The following is a 14,703-nucleotide window of genomic DNA, read 5'->3' as shown; positions in this document are numbered from 1 at the left end:
TTTATTTACACTTCATATTCATATATTCGTCGGGTTCTCATCAAATCCGGGTCCTGCTCATTTGTCTGTTCCATCAAGTGTTCTTCTTCCCCTTTAAATAATACTTCACGATCCGATCTTCTTATGATTCCGCTTTAGTATAAGGCTTCTTGCCGTCCGAGTATCATTTGCGTCAAGGGCCTTTTTTCACTGTATTTAATCTCCACTTTCGTTTGTTTTCATTACTTCTGGTCTTTGAACTAGGGTTCATCTCATATAGCTCCTGCTATTTTTGATGAAACACCCTCTCATTGTATAAGGTCCTGGTGTCGTAGATCAATATGATTCATCTAGTTGAACTTTTGTAACTTTCTTGATTTATTAAGGTCGTTGTTTCTTACACAAAGATGCACGACACTCCGCTCCGGTTTTCCACTAGTATTTGATATTCTGATGTTGTACGTTTTACGTTCTTAATACATCTGCACGATCTTTGTTCCGAAATCCTCTATATACAATTGCATTTATAGGCGTTACATCTGTTTTATTGGCTTTTTTCTTTCCTCCAGCTCGTCTACCACGAGGTCTTTTGGAGCATCACTTTCTTTTGTCAGTTCATTCTTTGGTTTGCATTGTGCACGTTCTGTCGTCCATTGCACGTGTATGGCATCACGACTGGTGATCTCTTCTAAATGAATCCCTCGACAGGGGAGTATCTTGTAAATCTTTATTGCTGCGGGTGCGTCCATTTCCTTTGCGACTCATTCACAAAGTGACCGCATATCCTTTTTCATCTCTATTTATACTTTTTGTTTCATCCAAGAACACATCCATAATTTCCCCATGGGAAAATGGTGCTTCTTAATCTCAAGTTGTCGGGAGTGCCCTGTTTCATGTCGATCAATAAATATCCGTGGGGTTTGGCGCTGGCTTTATGATTTCATAAAGTAGTTTGGCTTTTTGGGAAACATTTATTGGGCCATGGTCATGGCCTGTGATACGTCTTTAGGATTTTTAAACAGAACCAAGTGATGGGCATTCAGACTGATGGTCCTGTTGAACAGATTCTGGACCAGCACCATGACACTTATATTTTTATGGTGAGAATATTTCGTGAAGAGATTCGAGATAAATTCAGTGACCGAATTCATCAGATCGTCTAGAATAAGCAAGTGTTTCTCTCTGGGATCCAATGTGTCAAGGTCGGTGAGTCCTTGTACAAAGTCTACATCCTCAATAGTTCCATAAATGCCTGGTACACGTGGTAGCACCACGTGATCCGATCGGGTCTATACATATTCATGTGCTTCACGTTTTGAACGAATCGGCGTACAAACATCGTTTTCCACTCCCGGTGGGTCCTGCTATGACGCTGGTAAAGGGATGGGCCCAGGGCATGAAATGGTCGTCCAAGTATCCTTTTGGGTACGTCGAAGGCAAGGGGGTCGTCTGTCGGATGTATGAAAAAGTTTTCGTCAGCTGTGTCCTTTGGCAAACATTCTTGAGTTTCATCCTGGATCGATTGGCGTAGCCCTTTCTTTGAAGTATAGGGGTCTTGGCGTAGTCCATTAATCAAAGTATCTTGGTTTTCTTTCCTCAAAGAATACCGGTGAAGTCCGGTCATCAAAGTATCATAGTCCGATACGTCGGTTTGACTGGCTCTTATCTGTGGGCAGGGTCTGTACCTTGTCGTATCTAAATTTTTACGGTGAACATGTGGGAGTTATGCCCCTTTGATATTTGACAAAAACCCTCATAGTTTCCTTGTAAATTCAAATTTATTACAGTTATCATGATATGACATACATTACTGTAGATATAACTTCATTAAAAATATACAGGTATTATATAATGATTGTAAAGAGGCCTTTGCAATATCCAAGAACTATATTATGATATAACTTGCCGGTAGAAATTGATACTGAAAATAATCTAAAATTGGTAAACCAAAGCAAAAACAAACTTTAATTTTTGTTCTGTATTTGCATGTTTTGATTGATGTACATGATTGTATAGAACCAATAGAACAAACCCTCCTTAGCCCAGTCGATAACCCCCTTCCCTTTTTACATGTATGTTTTTTTTTTCTGTGTTACAGTATCTTGCTTTATTTGTTATCATGTCTGTTTGACATTCGGTTAAAAGCTCAGCATTGATAATGTTTAATGTTGTTACATGCCGAATCCAAATAAGTTAGATCCTTCGTCTTAGTAAGGATCAGACAGTATGTATGTGAAACATGTAAGAGAATAACCCAACATTTAGACATTTATACAGATAATCGGTACCATCAGAATCAATAGAGGAAAACAAGATTTTTCATTTCGATCTGCTAAAATAAGTTGAAATTTCATTAAAATGCAATGCAAATGGACATTTCAATGGCTCGCAACGCTCTCAAAAACCTCAATTTTCTAACTATCTTTTGAAAAAAAGTCCAAAACATATCCAGAGATCAAATGGTTCATTTCAAATAGAGAATATTTCTTCGCTGTTCGTACATCAACAGGAATTTCAGATGACTTCAAGAAATGGTATGCACATAGTTTAAAGGTGTCTCGATAACACGAAACTACTTGGGACGGAAACGGTTAACCAGTTAAGTCGGAAGTACCGAATATCGAATACCAAAACGCTACTCGGTTAACCGTACTTGTGATGAATTTTAGATTTTATTGAACTGCTTTTTTTTAACAGATCATATAAATATCAAAACGTTGTTATCTAATTTTGACATGCAAAGGTTATTTGTAAAAGCTGATTACAACGTTTGAAGTTGATTTAATAGTTCCCAAAACATCTAATTAAAACAATTATATTACTTGGTCGCCTGAATTGTAGAAAATGCTTATTTTGCATTCTTTAATGATCGTAGCAATGAAAAGTGAAATGATTGTACTAATTGTAAGAGAGGCGTTACATTCAAACTATGTGACTTTTAGCAAGCATACGCCAGCAGGACAAGCGATATGCTAACTCATCTGAAGTTTATGTCGGTCAAAAGCTCTAAAGAGCTTAATTATCAAACCTTGTTTCTTTTAGACGTGAAAGGGTTGTTGACTTCTATCTGAAACGATCATTAGAAACATGACAAGTTTATTTTTACTGTTATTTGTATTCACATCGGCTATTCTTGTCGTGTTGTGCTTGTTTTGTTTTGTCAGACATATAATTATTATATGTTAAAATGACAATAAAGTTATTTTCAATTGAAATTTTTGCATATTCAGGGAAATTTTGTTGATGTGTGTGTGTGGGGTGGGGTGCGTAGGTGTTTATCATTAATTTTATTTTCAGAATATATACACAGGCGAAAGCCTCATGCTGTTTTTGGGTGTAAGAGATGTTTTTTACTAAGATGGTTACTTTGTTTAGTTTATAACGATTTTTAGTTGTTCCAAGTACACACAAAGATAGGACGCAACTTTTTCCAACTTACGAAAAAAAAAAACACTTTGGGTAGCTATCAAAACCTTTCTGCACCAAAAACATAAATCTGGATCAACTCCAAAATAGTTTAGTACTAATAAATGTTTGTTGATTACTAATTACAGGCTGGCAATTAATTGTTCGAGATTTTATCTGCTATTATTAGTATATATGGTCATGTAATGATTTCTTGTAATAATACATTAGATGATGTAAATATTTTTGCACAAAAGCTATTGGCCTTCTGGTTTAGGATAGTCCTTTGGGTTTCCTCAGACCCAGCACCCTTCCTCTTTTTATATTTGGATATTGATGTCGAGGAAATGAGGAAGATTACAGGGATTTTGGACTGGGTTTAGGACTGTAAGAAAAAGAACAGTTGCATGAAGGAATACATCATTCTTAGTTTACTTCAAAGGGATACAATCTAACATAAAACTCTCTTTGTGAACTTAACTACAGTATTTCTGGTTCTCTCTTCCATGAGTTTTGTTTTTTTTTTAAAGGAATCTGCAATGGTGTTCTGCAAATTATTACTAAGACTCGAAGAAATATACAGCTGTCGAGCGGGACAAGGCTTTCATAATAGGGGGTGCATTTATTTGTGGAGGCAAAATTTGTGGAAATATCATTTCATGCGGAAAATACATGTATACATTTGCTCGTAGTTTTAAAGTGGGGTCAAGCGAACTTTAATTTAGCGAGTACTGCGGATATAAGAATCTGACAGTTAATCCCCAAAAATAAAAGAAAAAAAATCAAATATACTGAAGTCTTCAAAGTTGCTAATCGTCAAATATCCTATGCCACTGATTTAGGCTTATTTTCAACATCCGAAATGGCACGAATGCGACACGCTCTAAAATCGGGGGGCTTCCGCTGGAATCTTGGTTCCATTGATATAATTACTCTTTTGTAACCGTGGTAACCGGAATGTTTTCAATCAAAACAACTGGTTACCAGGAACCAGATTAAACAACTGGCAATGGCTATATATAGATAAAGTTGATAATGTATATGACCTATGAAGTCAATTAATTGTAACGAGCCCTGTGTCTGCATCGGAAACTGGGTAATGTTCAATGCTAGGCGATCATTTCATCTTTTAATGCAAACTTTCCTTTCTCGTACAAGCAAAAAATGCACGTAGAAAACATGTCTATGATATTCAAGAGGTACAATTTGATCTCCTATTAAGCTAGAACTACGAAGCTATGACGTTAAACACGACACCGACCAACAGCTTAATGTGGAGAAGTAATATATAATTATGCAAATGATGTACGAATGTAAAGTACTGCAATTACAAGTGCAAGAAGTCGCTAATATTGTTCGCATACGATTACAAACACTCTCAAATTTTATAGGACAGACCTTTGGTTTATGAAGATATAGAATTTTAAAAATACGTATAATTAGTCGACTTTATAGTCTTTTATAGGAAACCAAACACGGATTTTAGTACTGAAAGAAAATTATTTTCGATTGCCCTTCTTTGTACTGCCAGTCATAAGCCATGTGTGCCCGCTTGCCCCTTTTAATATCGGCAAAAAATGACAGTGTGTATAGTTTCATGATAAAAACGAGCCCTGTTACATTAGTAGCAGACACAAAAATAACATTTATCCGTACACGTATTAACAATTTGACGTCATCTTCTGACGATTTGTATTTGTATACCTGTTTTAGTACATAGCTGACGTTTTCCTTATTTTGTTTGTTTGGTTGGTTGGGTTTTTTCTTCTGCTTTATTGCAAAATTAATTTATAGGCAAGATTAAACAAGCCTTTGAATGTTTGGTTGCATGAAAAATTATTGAAACTATTAAGTAAACTTATTTGCCAAACTCAACGTTCTAGCCGATGACAGCATCCGTCTCTGTAGAAATCAGGCAAAACTAAAACATGCAAAAGCTCACCGATCTGACTATATAATTTCACCACTAATTACAACTGTTTGATCTCTGTATCTCTGGGTATGTTTGAAAGTTTTTAATCAGAATGTTAGAAAAATGAGGTTTTTATTAGCTAAAATAAGTTTTTCAGTGAAATTATGATTCATCTTTATTCTTTGATTCTGATGGTACAAAAAGTCAAGTTAAACTGTCAGTTCTGTGTTATTTCATGTCTTGTTTCATCTACTGCCTGATTATCACAGAAACTGATACTATAGTAGTGATAAAGTCCGGAATCAAATCACGAATTAAATGTGATCTTTGGTAAGAGAAGTTAAATATTTTAACCCAAATAATCGTATCTAGTGATTAATGTAAAAGTAAATATTTCCCATCTGTTCAAAGGAAATTCCAATTGCAACTGTTGTTAAAGGAATCCGAATAATATGGAAATAATGCTCTGTTGTACTTATGTTAATAGCGAGGGGAAATACATTTTTAAAACAGTCCATGGACATCTTGAGGCTTGAATCCCCTATTGTTAAAAAAATATATTAGTTTAAAAATCTTTTATGAATTTCAAGATCCACGCTTAAAGCAAAACACAACATTCAGCATGGGTTTCCATATGGCATGGAAATATCTCTGTCAGACAGTCGGTGCAAAAGGCATTAATGAGCAACTGAAAGCAAACATTTACGGTGACCAGTTTCGGATGCAAGAATTCCGAAAGGGGGCGTCAACTAGCCTAATGGACATTAGTGACACTCCACCCATCCACCTATGGTAACCAGCCACAGTGAGCAAGTTTTTTTTCATTTTCCACGCAGTTTCTGTACAGAAAACTATTTCTTTTTTCAACGAAAAAAAAATCGCATAGCAAATTAACCACCGATTTCAATGAAAATTTCAACACAAAGAACCAGGATTCGAACGGTTAATCAATACAATATAATCCAAAGATAACGAGTAGGCAGAGAAAAAAGACACACACCATAACAAAAATTAACACGCAGAAAGAAAGAAAAGGTAAATGAGCAACCCGGACTCCACTTAAAAATGGGTTCACCATTTGCCAAGAAATTAATCATTCGTGACAAAAAATTCATTTAGATAAGTAAATAAACAAAAGAAAAAATCCTATTATTTGATTTAAAAAAAAACAATTCATAATTCTATATTCGTATGAAACGCCCACTTAAACCGAAAGAACTCATTTTAAATGTATGTTTACATCTTTGTTACTTTTTTAAACTGAAATGATTTATTAATGAGACATTTTTGTGTTGGTGAAAACATAAATTTTGGCTGTTTGTCATACTTAGAATGGATTTTACAGTGTATTGTACAGTTCAATTTTTCACGCTCTTTAAATTCTCATTATTGGTGTCATTCTTTGAAGTAATTTTTTTCTGTGTTAAAACTTTTGTTATTTAAAACAATACCAAAACAAGAAAAATCAAATTACCGAATTAATAATAGCATTTCTATTTTAATTTTATATTGAAATTAACGAAGAAAAAACTTTCGGCTCTTTCGATTAGCATTATAAACAGAAATAATCAAATTAAACATTTATGCATTTTATTCACTAGCTATAATGAATAATAATAACAACAAATTACCTCATTCTCGATCGATCCCTTAAAATCCACGCACACAAACACGATCACTACACACGCACAAACTAGTTCTTCACTTTCACCCTCCCATGTAAAGAGTCACTCAATCTTTCATCCTTATAAGCTTAACATTTATGGACAAGATGAAAGATAAGTGAAAGTTACATTCAATTTCGCAGGCACATGCTTCTAATACATGTATACATACAGGTTTTTGAGTTAAACGTTTCGTCTGCTGTTTGCACAGTGTTTTTGATGTTGCACATTTGAACATCTTTGATATTTTCTAATTCCCCAAGTCCAAGCATAGCTGGATACCACACTTCTTTCCATTGATTTGCCCTCTTTCGAATCTTCTTGTTTTACGAATGTTCGCGAACGCGCCGATGACGTGTTCGACAGTCGATCAACCAGTGATTGAATAGCATTAGATGACATTCGTTTGCTTCCAAGGAACCGCGTCGATGTCCAATTGTTGGTATGTTCGCGGTCATGTATTTTGTGTTCGGTCTTGGTATTTCCTTGGTTTGAAATTTCACATTCCTGACGTTTTTTTGGTTGTGACAATCTGTTACACAGTTTGTCAATTTCAGTTTGAGACATTGATTCAAATCCAGCATATCTAGCGCTCATTTTGGACACATCGGGTAAAAGTCTAGGTGGATCGATAAGTCTCTTCTTTGGAATGAATTCTGTATGCGTTAATCCAATTTCAACATAAAGTTTCATATTTTAATATGTAAAAAATGTTCAAGAACCCTACCGGTATTGATTCTTGTATGTATGAACAGTGAGCTGTTTATCTATAGTGTACTCCAGAATACAGTGAATTATAAAGAATAATTACACAAATTAACTTTACTCAATTCCAGTTATTAATCATGTTGACTGGATTTTACAGATCTTTATAAATACATATCCTATTCAAGGTATTGAAATGTTTAACGACTGACAAACATATTATTTCAGAAGAACAAAAGGATAAAAGACTGATTCTCATTAACTGATCATTAAATCTCTTTACGGGTCATTGGGCGTTCTACAAGGTTATCCATGTTTGCATCGGCTATATCAGTTGCGTAATGGGTGTTTCCACTTTAAAGTGCATAGTAGGAAATAATACGTTAAAAACGTTGTATGAATACTATTGGAACCATTTCATATGATTGCTTGAAGGTTATTTCAGATACCTTGCGAGATAAAAACAAAATTAGATATTTCTGAACTATGAAATTTGAATACCGACCGTCACAAACGCAACTATTACATTATTTACAGTTTGAAAAGTGGACCAAAATAAAATATTTAATTTATGAAATATGAAATATGAAATATGAGTAAAACAACAATATATCTACTGCAACGGGTCCAAGGTTTTCTGTTTGTTGCAAACAATGCCGAATATCAACAAATTATCTTTTTAATGTTTTCCTCAAAACGGAGCAAAGATATGATTATATGTATCGATAAAGCTTCTTTACATGTTTATCGGAACAGCAAAATTATTGATAACTACGATGCTCACGAAAATTTCATGTTTGCGAAATTCAACATATAGAGTATATAGTTTTATTTCTGCTCGTCTTTAATATAACGCTATATTATCTGTATGATGCCCAAGATCCACGCAGCGGCAGACGTTCGTTTCCTTTCTTATAATTCGAGAGTGAATTTCGAACGTCAGACGCTGTTGTTCGAAGCTTGCATGATACCTACGTACGTTCACTATACTATATCTCATGTAGGGCTGGGTTTGACACCACCGTAAATTTCGAAACATTTAAAGCAATATGGACATTGTTTTCGAGCTTGAAGATAGATCGTGCTTAATTTTAATAACTTTAATGTTGATTTTCCGTTAAAATGTTATTATTTGAAGGACGTTTCATTTTGGCTTCAATTGTATCCTATCTTGGTTATTGGACTTTAACTGAAAGACCGGTGGACGTCACCGTTTTACTTATACATTGAGTTTAAAGTTGTGCTGTGACTTATGTTAGACAGAAATAGATATTTTTTGACAATCTTTAACCGAATGTGCTTTTTCATTCTATTAACGACCTCCTTATTCGAAATTCTCAATTTGAACTCGCATAGAGAATACCCCGCTTCAAATGGGGTTAAGGGTTAAGTTAGAGTCTGACACCTCCGATATAGGGTATGTAAGTCTCATCACGTGACTCCGTGGTTTCAGGTTACAGACCACCAATTCAACCAATGAGCATTTGGAACGTACGCAAAAATAGTCCTACGCAGAAATTACCCCTGTTCCTCATAGTGCTGTGAAAAAAGTTCTCATCTTATTTTAAAATTTTAAACAGTTTCTGAAAGGAAAAACATTTCTGTACATTTTATAGGTGCATTTTGCTTCTTGTGATGTGAAGCCTAATCTCCATAATGATTTTTAAATATACCCCTGTCTTGTGAAAACACTGGGATTTCCCATGCTATTTATAGACCCTTCACTTCCGGTGACCAGTACTGCACTGCAAGTCTGCTAACCCCACATGCCATTCTGAGGATTGTGAGCTGACATATGTAGAATCATGCTGATATATAGTCCTCTGCAGGTTAAAGTTAAGGTAAAGTCCAGAGAAGCCATTGAATATTGTGAAATTAGCATAGAAGCCTATGGGAAGTGGAATCAGTGGTGTTTAGCCTTTCATGAGAATAGGTCCTCGTCTACCATTCAAATGTATGGAGATTCGTCATTAACATATCGTTGGGTTTAATATTAAAAGCAAAATATCTTTTTGTGGAAAAAAAAAACACTGATAAAAAATTATAATTATCTGCTTTTACATGATAAAAATGTTTAGGAAAGCGTAAAATAGAAGATTTTGCATTGTGATGCGGCGTTTCGATATCCCGGAAGTAAGGGTGCACTATACAGTTACATTAAGACTGATTTCAAAATACCTTATTTCGCACGAACTTTTGGGACTAAAATCGTGAGAGAATGAATCGAAGAGGGTCTTATTATTTTTTACCTTTTTTCCACCTATTCTATGCACGCTTTCATCCTGTGGTAGTGTCTAAGTGCCTATAAAACATAATATTTGGCTGTTAGTTTAGGAAAGGCACCCCTGATTTGTACTAAAACTCAGTAATATTTTTTTCAGTATGTTACCATGGCTACTGTATTTTATAAGAATAATCATTAAATTACTTATAAATGACTTGAACCTCCACACACCAAGGATTTATAAAATATGCACCTTTTTTATGACAAGCACTAGAAATTTCTGTGTGGACTGCCTCAAAACAGCTTTATTTCAACAAAATGAGACCAAATTTTCAGAAATGGCCTAACTGTATTGTACTACCTTATGGCAAGTTTTCAGGAACCCTACATCTGAAAAAATAGGATTTTCACCATAGAAATCACAATTTCTTGTGTAGGCTAAGGTGTACTGAGTAAGAAAATGTAGTTTGTGTAAAGAAAATTTAATTGTTTAGTGCAAATAAGTCTTAGCAACCAAATTTTCTTGAATTTTCATCATTTCAAATTGGACGTCATAGAAGATATTCTTGTATCCTCTTGTGATATGTGCTATTCTAACCACTTTTAAGTAAAAATGTTACTTCTTTGGCTGATAATAAATTAAATGGTTAACCAAACAAACTTTTTCTGTGCAAATAAGTATTGCAATGCAGAAAAGAAAGTCAGAACAAGCCTTTTAGTACCCAGTCTTATGTTTTGGGAAAACTCCATGATTTTCTATACTTTCATCCTCATATGCTATTTTTTGGGTATGAAAACCAATGATGAGATAAAAACATCAAATAAATACTTTTTCAGTGCCCATAGTGTGAAAAAAATCTGTCTTAATATGTTTTCTCATTTTTGCCATGTATACAGCCTTTTCATTATATGAATGCATGTAGCAGAACACAAGGCAGAATTATTCCCAATCTGGGGGAGCAGACCAAGTATTAGATTTGCTCTAGAATCAAAATCGTATGTTCAATTTTAATAAATCTGGTATTTTTTAATCCCATACTAATAGAGCTTTCGAAAAATCACAAGACATACACAACTTAAAAAGTTCCCGTCTCCTTAAGGATGCACTATACAGTTACATTAAGGCTCACTGTTTCGCACACCAAGTTACCCCGGTCAAATTTTGTCAAACTTAAAATCAAAAGTTAAAATTTGGTGGATATATTGATTAAATGTAAATAAGGATTTATGCATAGTCATATGTAATATATTTTATGGTAAACAGGTGATATTTAAATGAAAAATGGTATCCGGAACGTTTCAGTCCCTTGCCGTATTAAGTTCTCTCCTCAGCATCAGATGGCTGATTTTCAAAATACCTTAGTTCGCACGAACTTTTGGGACTAAAATTGTGAGAGAATGAATCGAAAAGGGTGTTATTATTTTTTACCTTTTTTCCACCTATTCCATGCATGCTTGCATCCTGTGGTAGTGTCTTAGTGCCTGATATTTTATAAAACATAGTATTTGGCTGTTAGTTTAGGAAAGGCATCCCTGATTTGTACTAAAACTCAGTAATATTTTTTTTTTCAGTATGTTACCATGGCTACTGGATTTTATAAAAATAATCATTAAATTACTTATGAATGACTTGAACCTCCACACACCAAGGATTTATAAAATATGCACTTTTTATATGACAAAACACTAGAAATTTCTGTGTGGACTGCCTCAAAACAGCTTTATTTCAACAAAATGAGACCAAATTTTCAGAAATGACCTAACTGTATTGTACTACCTAAACAATAATATACAGATCGGTCTTCGGATTTCAGTACGTTCTACATCGGAAATCCCCAATCTTCGAATAAAATTTTATCAAAAGGTTTTGAGCGATTTAGGAGTTGCACCTCTTAGAAATGTGGACAAACGAACAGCCAGGTGGTTCTTATATACCCCAAGCAAAAACAAGTGGTTCGAAAGAGCCTGAATCATGCCATATTTAACTCTTTATCTTTGTTATTCATAATCAAAATATTAGTGAAATATATACACATTCGGAAACTTTGGTTTTCCTTGATAGCATGGGAAAAAACTGGAAAATTCGTCATGAGTGCATTTCAGGGGATTCCACTAAATTAAAAGTAAACAGATTATTCTGAAATGTGCATCAATAATAAATATTTCGATACTGGACCTTTGTTACAATTTACATTAGTATTTACAGGCAAATGCTGGAAAAAATCATCCAAAATGACTCCTTCATTGGCCATTTTTTACAAGAAGGGTCAACAGGTTAATCTGAAATTCTCATCATTTATAGACCTTTCAATACTGAAATTGTTTTCAGTAAAAATAACCATCAATCTGCAATAGTTTTCTAAAACTGTTAAAGTGGTTTTAGACAAAGAAAAAATGGAAAACTCACCAAAATGACCAACGATTTTTCTTCAAATTGCACCATTGATGGATCTTGTTTTTTTTGTTATTTTTGTTCATACAATTGAACTAGTTGCTATACTTTTGAAGAAAATTATAAACCAGAGACTCTAGAGAGCCGGAATCGCTCACCTGGTCAAAAATAGTAAAGCTGGACTCTTGACCTTACAGTACATTTGTCACAAGAATCATCTTATCAAATACATCTATCATTTTAGTTATCCATCCTGTTTCCATATCATAAAATAAATCATCTCTAATTGTCATATTTTTTCTCTTCAAGGGCAATAACTCCAACATTGAGCGACAGATCTTTATGAATTGTTCAGCATAGGTCGGTCTCACCGTGCTAATCGCCCCTAGGCTAAACCCTTTGGCTTTCAAGGTATATCAACAAGTCGTCAATTTTTATTTATTGTGGCCATGCTTTCGACAGAAAAAAAAATGTTGAGGATATCTGAACAAACATTCATGCAATGTTTGGTTACAATCCATCCTACAAGTTGTCTAAGAGGATATTTAAGAAAAAAATCCATTTCAGGACCCATAACTCATTCATTTGTCAAGATCTTTCTGAAAATTTCGGCATTCTTGTACATGTAGGTAATCCCATCATGCTGAACAATTTTACCCCTACCAGATTTTAGCGAAACCCAACTGAATTTTAGTTATTTGCATAATTATTCAAATTGACCCCTATGGTCTATTTCTAAAAACAGTGGCCATGTTTTTCACAAGATCAAAAATCCATACGCATAGATTACTTAACATATTCTACATAATATTCATGCAAAGTTTTGTCTTAATCATCCAGTAGTTTCAGCGTAGTTAAGATTTTCAAAGTTGGAAATGTGAAATTCGGGGAAAAATTCATTTCAAGACCCACAACTCGATCATTCGTCAACGAATCTTTCAGAAAATTTCGGCATAGGTCCATCCCATCATGCTAAACAAATTTATTCCTACCAGATTTTAGCCTAACACAAATGTTTTTGAGTTATTTGCATAGTTTTACAATTTGACCCCTATGGTCTATTTTATGTAACGGCAGTCATGTTTTTTTGCCAGAACAAAAATCCCCACACAAGGATTGCTAAAAGTACCATAAGAAACATTAGTATTTACATTCATGCAAAGTCTGGTTACAATCTATTGAGTAGTTTCAGAGATGTTTGAAAAAGTTTACGGACGACAACGACGGACGACGGACACATAGTGATGGCAATAGCTCACATGGCCTTTCGACCAAGTGAGCTAAAAAATTGCAATAAATCTGTAAAAAATGCATAAAAAGGGCAATAAGTCATAAATAGGTAATTCAATCGAGTGAATTTGAAGTTTTAGGGTACTTACATCTCATCATGGCAAATAGACTATGAAGTCTCATATTTCACCTTAAAGATACTGACCAAAACTTAAGGTGAGACCCCTTTTTCTTATATTTGGCAAGAATGGCAAAATTTTCTCGGCAATTTACTATAATGGACTAGTTTTGGGAGTAGACATACAGGGATGATTGTGACAAAGTGTCAATGAGTTCTGTTTGGTGATTTCAGTTGAGAAGATCTTATCAAATTTGTTAACGACGGACGACAGACGCAAAGTGATAACACTTCATTTTTTGCCTTTCGGTAGCAATAACTTTAAGAAGGAATCACCCCACAACTTAAGGAGTTGCTCATTTACTTTTGTTACTTTGTGTGTGTTATTTTAGTTGCTTCATGTCCTTAGTTGTATATGTCTGTTTTCCATGTATGGTCTCTGTATTACATTCTTTTGATTTCCGTTAGAATCTTGATTCCCTTGATTACTCTTTAACCCAATGAAACTTAAGTAGGCCTTATCAGAAGGATCATTTCACCATCTATTATAGTTTTCAACATATTGACTGAAAACGTACCAAAAAAAAGGTTTTTCATCTTTCAAGGGCAATAACTCTAACAAGAAGACATTTGACAAATTTGGCCCGTGGTGACTTTTGTGGCCTTACCATAAAGATCATATTTTATCAATGAAAGTTTTTTAAACTATTTAGATTTTCAGAATATTGGCTGAAAAGTGCAAAAAAAACCAAACAAACAAAAAACAAAAATAAAACATTTTTTGCCTTTCAAGGCTAACTAGACATTTCCCTAACGTGACTAATTACCCCTCCCCCATATAGAATTCATATGAATCCTATATACCCAAAACTTTGCGGGTGGAACAATAACTCTAACAAAAAGTCGCTGGACAACTTAGAACCATTGTAGATTTTTGTATAGCTCATCATGCTGAGGAAGGGTAGTCATATTTATATTCCAATATCTCTTACAGTTTTTGAGATATGTCAGGGACTTCATATATAGTATTATATAATTACTAAAGACAGATGCCAGACTACAACGACGACGGCA

The sequence above is a fragment of the Perna viridis genome, chromosome 12, assembly GCF_037379345.1.
Source record: "Perna viridis isolate PV_CMFRI_1.1 ecotype Kerala chromosome 12, ASM3737934v1, whole genome shotgun sequence".
In the NCBI taxonomy this organism is placed as follows: domain Eukaryota; kingdom Metazoa; phylum Mollusca; class Bivalvia; order Mytilida; family Mytilidae; genus Perna; species Perna viridis.
This window is presented reverse-complemented; position numbering follows the sequence as displayed.